The sequence below is a fragment of the Schistocerca serialis genome, chromosome 10 (genome assembly GCF_023864345.2).
Source record: "Schistocerca serialis cubense isolate TAMUIC-IGC-003099 chromosome 10, iqSchSeri2.2, whole genome shotgun sequence".
Lineage (NCBI taxonomy): Eukaryota > Metazoa > Arthropoda > Insecta > Orthoptera > Acrididae > Schistocerca > Schistocerca serialis.
Genome location: NC_064647.1, coordinates 72,147,148 through 72,155,415, shown reverse-complemented (window position 1 = coordinate 72,155,415; position 8,268 = coordinate 72,147,148). Strand labels below are relative to the sequence as shown.

The 8,268-nt window shown below is 43.3% G+C and overlaps 1 pseudogene; it reads right to left on the bottom strand.

Moving 5' to 3' along the window:
* Positions 1 to 7,110: 7,110 nt before the first annotated feature.
* Positions 7,111 to 7,228, bottom strand: LOC126425552 (5S ribosomal RNA; annotated as a pseudogene).
* Between the last annotated feature and the right edge of the window lie 1,040 nt (positions 7,229 to 8,268).

Below are 8,268 nucleotides of genomic sequence, written 5' to 3'. Positions count from 1 at the left end.
ACAGTTGCCAGCCATGACGTAGAAAGCCCGTATGTACATACATGTAAATCATTGAAAGATCATACATTATGTCATAAAATAAACACGACATCCGAGGATACTCCAAGAGCATCGGAATTTCATGAACCATACTAAAATGTGCACATATAAAGTGCATACTTAAAGTGCACATTCGTATGTCCAGATTCACAACGAAGTAGACCTCGACCTGATATTAAACTTTTCAGTGTGGTTTTCGGGATGTAAATTTTCTTGGAGCACCAGTTCTGTATTACGTCATGTTTTGTTCTTTATTATGGCATAATTCCATACGTGCTAGAAGATGAAAACGTGCACTTGCAACGCAGCGAACACAGTTGAAACTAGCCAGTACTGCGGAATTAAACGACTGCCTCTGAGGAAAAGATCAATAAAAGTGAAATTTCTTTAGTAAACAGACAAAAAATAACTTCATTCTCCTGCAAGGCGATTAATACTTGACTGTCAGAAAGATGGAAATAAACTAAAATTTGAAACTAATAACATATTTTAGCCTTCCGTAATTATATGACTGTATTTTAATTCACTTGATAGCTCCCGGCCACAGACATCTCTTTTGTTTTCATTTGACGTGAGAGTAAACTAAGGGGAAACAGCAAAATCACTAAATGTAAACACGGGTCACGTGGAGACTACCCACTATAACTCAGGGTGCTCTGCACATCAGCCCTGGATCTACGATATTTGCTAACCGGGTCAATACTAAAAAAAAAATCGAATTTTCAAAAATATGTTCATCTTGTAGCGAACATCCTTCTGAAAAGACTGAAACATAAAACTTACGTGTTCGAGAAAATGTAAGACATGTTATTCGGTCTTAAGTGTGCCAAAGTGCAGTGCCACACCTCTTCATACAGCATTCTTCTATCGCACGTCACTGTATGTCGTTCTGTGGTACTCAACCATGTAATATTTTGTAATGGTTTTGTGTAACATAAAATTAAATATAGGATACATAAAACCAATAAAGACAAGAGAGAAGCAAGAAAGTACACATTTCTTCAAACCTTAGCTCCTAGCATTTTTTTCTCAATCTTGCTACAGCTTTACATGGCATGCTTTCCTTTCTGCGAAAAAATCTGTTACCTTATCAAAGTTCGTGGAACGTTGTGCTACATGAAAAATCGAAATGTTATCTAATACTGAAAAAGCTGTTAATACAAATAATAGCCAAGACTGGTGTGGTTTCTCGATCTGATTACATCTATTTTGTCACTGACTGCTAGATAAAACAAAATAGGCCTTTCTAATATTGCAGCAGTTTTGTAACACAGACCAAATAAACGAGACTGTTTTGGCACAAATGGTCATTTTTATAACACGACATAATATAATTCACAAAGTACCAATGTCACTTGCATATTAGGCCTACTACATGCAAAAGCTTTATGTTCGGAAATAGTATCACATTTCATTCATACACACCAGTTTCCCAAACATGAGATCGAAATCTGGTACTACAAAATTTTTATATAAATTTGGAATCGTCTTATTCTTCCATAATTTGTGTGATGTTCCCGCTTATTCTCCTTCCTCATTCTAACAAACAACCTTGTAATCACCAGTTCTGTAGCTGTTCCTGCCATTGTCAAAATCAAACAGTGATTGGCAATCATCCGTTCAGCTTTACTAGGCTCAGCTCGTATAGTCCCGTCTTCTTTTGTCTGCGGAAAGTTTATTTCTAGATGTGACGAGGATACTCCTGACAGATACATCACGTACGCTATGTACGCATTCCAAAATCAACTTATGATTCATTCAGAAATCAACTTAAAATGTGTTGAAAATGTTCAAAAACCAACATGGATGCGTTTCAAAATCATATGAATAATCGATAGGCCAAAGTGCGCTTGATGCTAGGCGCTTTGTGAGACAAGTTTTTTTCCTCAAGAATTTGAATTTGGCTCCCCCTTTTCCCGGTAGCACCTAGCTGCTTTCTGAGACTGCTTACACAGCCAACAGCCACAAACAGCCACATTCCTGTAGCCAGAAGCGGGAGAATCTACTACTCAAACGCGACTCAACTGTGCAAGCGCATTAGCCCGCTCGTAACTGCTAAAACGAATCTAATGTAAACAACTGTGTCTTCACGCTCATTGGAAGCAACTTTTTGTTATGAATCACTGTATAGTCTTCCTAAAGCCTTTGACATATTTCGCTGTTGGCAGACACTTGCATGAACACTGTGTGTTGTTGTTGTATATGGTTCATTTCCTTCGCAATTTAAGTTATTTTCGCTTTTTTCTCTCATTTATGTTTTATTGTTGAGGTATTATTCTGCAGTAGCGGGATACAGTAATATATTGTAATATATTGGATTGTAAAGTTACTATTGCTTATGTTATAGGATGAGTAGAGAGGATGACCGTGTGTGTGTGTGTGTGTGTGTGTGTCAACACGCCTTGCATTCGAGAGCAGAGACGAGCGGCACCTGGAAATGCCTCGAATATGAGATTGGTGTGAGCGCTGCTTGGAATGCAACTTTCACCGGTGTTCGGTGGCAGCGACTGGCGGGTGCAAGCTGTGGCTGCCACACTTCGTGGGGGTTGTGGCGCGCGCGGTGAAGCATCAGTCAATCATCACTTATGGTCCGTTAGAATCACTAAGAGGGGAAAGCAGGCTCTGCTATTGTGGAATGGAATTCTGAAGCGTCTTCACCGGACCGCAGTTAGATTGAGGAAGGCCGAACGCGCGTTGTGTGTGTAAATAAATGCTTGGTTATTAAGGGCGCCTACATCCAACTTTGGTCTGCATTCGGCTGAAGCTCGGGGTTGCACTCCCGCCCGATCACATCAGCACGTGTGTGTAGGCGAGCGCGTATTTGGATAGGAATTTCACAGGTGTTACTTATGAGGGAGGTGCCGCCACCTCATGTTTGCGGAAGGCGAGCAGGGGCTGTGCGCGGTTCGACATCTGAGGTATACGTCACTTATTGCTGCCTCCTGTGTACTCAATGGACTGTGCTTGCGCGCGTTGATTGCATTATTTCGGTATCAGGTCGGTTGACCTTCATATGCGCTATTTGAATTGTTTACGAGTACTTAGCGTGTCTACACATCATTGTTCTGTATTATTTAGGACCATTTTGCAGGTCTGCACTGAAATTATTTCCGAAAATTAGGAGTTGTTTGGCTATTTGGACGTAAATGTTTTGCATTGTTTACGAGCGGTTCGAATGGCTGTAGGCTGTACTATGGGTTATATTTAACTGTTTACAATTAGCAAGCGTGTGTCTAGAGCATTATAAAGAGTTATGTAGGAGTGGTTTGCAGATGTGTATGGTGTGGGACATGTCGGTGCGTGTGTTCTACGATACATATACTCCATCCCTAAATAAGGCACACTCCTTCCCCCCTAAATCAGACTAGTGCAGGGTGAGTCGTTTTACCACCCATCCCCTAGGCAGTGGTACGCTTCATTTTCAGCAACTTTCTTACGTTGGTAGTGAATACGCAAGTGAGCTTTGTTTACTGGCAGATTTCACACTTGGCGCCTGATCCTAGGATGAAGTGGTGGTTGGGTGGATGAGGTTAGTACAAGTGTCCTTTCTTTACCCGCAATTTTCTTAGGTTGGTAGCGAAAGCACAAGTGACCTTTCTTTACGAGGTGCATTCAAGTTCTAACGCCTCCGTTTTTTTTTATAATCAACTACTCACCCGAAATCGATGAAACTGGCGTTACTTCTCGACGTAATCGCCCTGCAGACGTACACATTTTTCACAACGCTGACGCCATGATTCCATGGCAGCGGCGAAGGCTTCTTTAAGAGTCTGTTTTGACCACTGGAAAATCGCTGAGGCAATAGCAGCACGGCTGGTGAATGTGCGGCCACGGAGAGTGTCTTTCATTGTTGGAAAAAGCCAAAAGTCACTAGGAGCCAGGTCAGGTAAGTAGGGAGCATGAGGAATCACTTCAAAGTTGTTATCACGAAGAAACTGTTGCGTAACGTTAGCTCGATGTGCAGGTGCGCTGTCTTGGTAAAACAGCACACGCGCAGCCCTTCCCGAACGTTTTTGTTGCAGTGCAGGAAGGACTTTGTTCTTCAAAACATTTTCGTAGGGTGCACCTGTTACCGTAGTGCCCTTTTGAACGCAATGGGTAAGGATTACGCCCTCGCCCTGCATGGACACCATCATTTTTTCAGCACTGGCGGTTACCCGAAATTTTTTTGGTGGCGGTAAATCTGTGTGCTTCCATTGAGCTGACTGGCGCTTTGTTTCTGGATTGAAAAATGGCATCCACGTCTCATCCATTGTCACAACCGACGAAAAGAAAGTCCCATTCATGCTGTCGTTGCGCGTCAACATTGCTTGACAACATGCCACACGGGCAACCATGTGGTCGTCCGTCAGCATTCGTGGCACCCACCTGGATGACACTTTTCGCATTTTGAGGTCGTCATGCAGGATTGTGTGCACAGAACCCACAGAAATGCCAACTCTGGAGGCGATCTGTTCAACAGTCATTTGGCGATCCCCCAAAACAATTCTCTCCACTTTCTCGATCATGTCGTCAGACCGGCTTGTGCGAGCCCGAGGTGGTTTCGGTTTGTTGTCACACGATGTTCTGCCTTCATTAAACTGTCGCACTCACGAACGCACTTTCAACACATCCATAACTCCATCACAACATGTCTCCTTCAACTGTCAATGAATTTCAATTGGTTTCACACCATGCAAATTCAGAAAACGAATGATTGCACGCTGTTCAAGTAAGGAAAACGTTTCCATTTTAAGTATTTAAAACAGTTCTCATTCTCGCCGCTGGCGGTAAAATTCCATCTGCCGTACGGTGCTGCCATCTCTGAGATGTATTGACAATGAACGCGGCCTCATTTTAAAACAATGCGCATGTTTCTATCTCATTCCAGTCCGGAGAAAAAAAATCGGAGGCCTTAGAACTTGAATGCACCTTGTACTAACACAATTCAAACTCGGTGAGGGTTCCTAGGGAGAGGTGGGGGTCTGGTACTCAAAAAGTAATTGAAAGTAGGTAGTTGAACACCTTTGCATATGTATATGAAATTGTAAATGAAATTATTTAATGTGATTAAAATTGAAATGGAATTAAGTACTTGGGTAATTGATAGGTTAGATGCGCGATGTGGGTGTTATCATATTTACAGAAGACTATGTCACATCCATGGTTCAGCAGCATGGCACGTGTCCACTTATAACACACGCATGCATGAGAGAGAGTCAATTAACGTAGTGAGGGGTCTCGTGGCGACCAAACGTGCTGTTGTACAGTCATGACGGGTCCCACTCTCAAGCAAACTTTGGCGGCAAAAGTGTAGCACGGCATTCTCGGTCGCACAAAGACATCTGGTGGATGGCGAATGGTCAGCATCGACAGGTTTGAACGTGTCCAGCAAACAGCTTTGGCGCCAGCTGGACGGTGGGGTCAGACTCCACTGCCCATGAAAACATGTTTATGTCGTCGGACCAGCGTGGGCCTGCGAAGCGAGTTGGTGCCAGTGGGCTGTGATGTGAGCGAGTGCTCACTTGCTGGTGGCGCACAGGCTAGCGCGGGTCGGCAGCGACCATATGAAATAATTCAGTTGGACTGGGGACCTCGTGGCGGCTGGACTGCGATCTCTCAGATGTGTACTAAGTATGATGGAGAACAAGTGATGACTGTACTGCTTGAAATAAAGACTTCAGTCCTTTTTCCTTGCAAAATCAGAGGATTTGAATTAAGTTAGTACAAGTGCGGTTCATTATTTGACGCGATTTTGATAGGTTATCAGTGAAAAAAGATAAGTGACAGTCAAAGTTCGTAGGACGTGGACTATTTCGTACGTATGATCGATTACGGTGTTGGAATTTGAATCTGTGACAGATTTTTTACTATGGATGTCTTGCAAATGGCTTTCTTCCCACCGAAATCAGACATCTTGAATAAATAATAAATGATAATAATAATAAATAGAAGTACAGTTTTCGAGACATTATCGTGTTGGAATTTGAATTTGGCGCAATTTTCTAGTGGAGGTAGGCCAATAATAAAAATAAATAATAATAATAATAAATGACAACAAATGATAATGAATAATAATGAATAATGATAAAGATGAGTATGGTTTTTGAAGGCATTATCGTGTTGGAATTTGAATTTGGCGCAAATTTTTTCTGGAGGGTTAGGTTAGTGGAGGTAGCCCAATTGGCTACCTTCCCGCCAAAATCCACCATCTTGGATGACGTCATCCGCTGTTGCCAAGTCTACACGCCACCATCTTGGATGACGTCATCGCCGCCATCTTGAATAAAATTGGCAAGAATGCAGAGTGGCGTCCTACTACTTACATACTCTCTATTTCTGCTTGTTCGTTTCACCTGTCGATGTTAAATACTGTATAAATATTGTCGGTATTAATGACTTGTACACCCTAGGGGACTGCGTTAACTGTTTTTCTTGATGCACGATGTGTCCAGTGAGATTGAAGACTTTTCCTTCGAATAAAAGTCCCTTTTGTAGAACACAAGTCAATTTTTCTCTCAACCCCACTCATGGTACGCCGTTTCCTTGCAGTCCTTGCAATAGAAAGAACATTCCACTAGGAAATGTTTGGCAAAAATACAAACATCGTTCCTGTATCACTGTGTCGACGTCTTCGCATTAATCCCGTTGTGCATTCAGTCACTGTACAGCAGGGCCAGCCGCCAGTGCTCAACCGCCAGCCGACGATTCACTTCACTTACAGCCACGTTCGCGTTCGCTGCGCTGTCGGAACTATTACAGCAAAACAATGCAATGAATAATTACGGCACACCGGAAAGTGTCGTAGTATTCGAGCAATCATTGCACTTCGCAGGTATCGTTAAAGACCAATTTTGTGTCACACAAAAATGCCATTGACTGAAAAAGTAAAAACTTAAACTCCATCGACAGGCCCTGGCGGACCCAGCGGTACACATCGGCCGCCGAGCCATCCTCAGCCCACAGGCGTCACCGGATGCAGACACGGAGGGGCATGTGGCCAGCACACCGCTCTCCCGGCCGTCAGTTTCCGAATCTGGAGCCACTACTTCTCAATCAAGTAGCTCCTCTGTATGCTGAGTGCATCCCACTTGCCAACAACGCTCGGCACAACGGATGGTCACCCATCCAAGTTCTAGCCCAGACCGACAACGCTTAACTTCGGTGATCTGACGGGAACTGGTGTTACCACTGGGGCAAGGCCGTTGGCCGAATGTAAAAGTAAAAACAGCTAATAACAATTCTGTCGCGAAGAAAAGCAAATGAATTTACTCTAGTGTCCATGATTTTATGCGCCATCTGTTCACATAAGGCACTGCACGTCAGTCATTAGATTTTAAAACAGCCCAGTTGTTTTCCTGTGTTTGTCTGTGACTGAAATATAGTTTCGATTTTTTCGTTGTGCGACCAGCTCGTACTACATGTTCCACTCTCGTCTGAAACACAAAAGCAGCTATCCACATGACACCAGCAGAGGACCGATAAGTGGTTGGCCCTCTGCAGAGCGACAGAGAAAGAAATAAAAATTGTGGTGTCTAGGAAGCCTGCGTACTCGTTTCGCTAGACACACAGATCAAACAATCGTATTAATAAGTTCATATCAAAAAGTAAATGACAATACTTCAGTTTGCAATTACACAGATGTGTCGCAAGCAAAGGGCGACATACAGAGTAATCAAGCGTCTTCAGTATAAACAATTCCAAGTCTGTGCTACATAGAGTGTCCAAGTGAAGTAACGAGCGTTGACGCTGCTGTAGAACTGGCTATGTAGTCTCGAAGCTACTGTTCAACTGGCCACCCCCAGTCGATGGAGGCACTTATGTCCTCTTCACATAGGGGCCGCTGCTGTCGCGTTGTCGTCCTGGGGGGAGGTCCGGTCAGCGTGTGGTTGACTGACCTCTTCTCACAGCCGTCTCCTCTCTATCGTTCCCGACTGGGGTGCCAGCGCTTGACTTTACACTCTAACAAAAAGTAATCTTTTCACTGCTTAATGTCTTAATGAGTAATCGTGCCTCCAAAATAATACACTGCATAATTTGACTGCAGTTAGTTGTAAGCTATACTAAACGTTTCAAATTCTGTCTTTCAGTTTAGCGGAGAACGGAGCAGGGGTGCCGGGATGGGGGGAAGCGGTACAGCTATCAAGAAAAAAGGAATAAAATATCAAATTTCCTGGTCACAAACACAACACAGACATAAAGTAATAAGCAACAAAGACATGCATCTTTATTAAACGTCTACTAACTTAA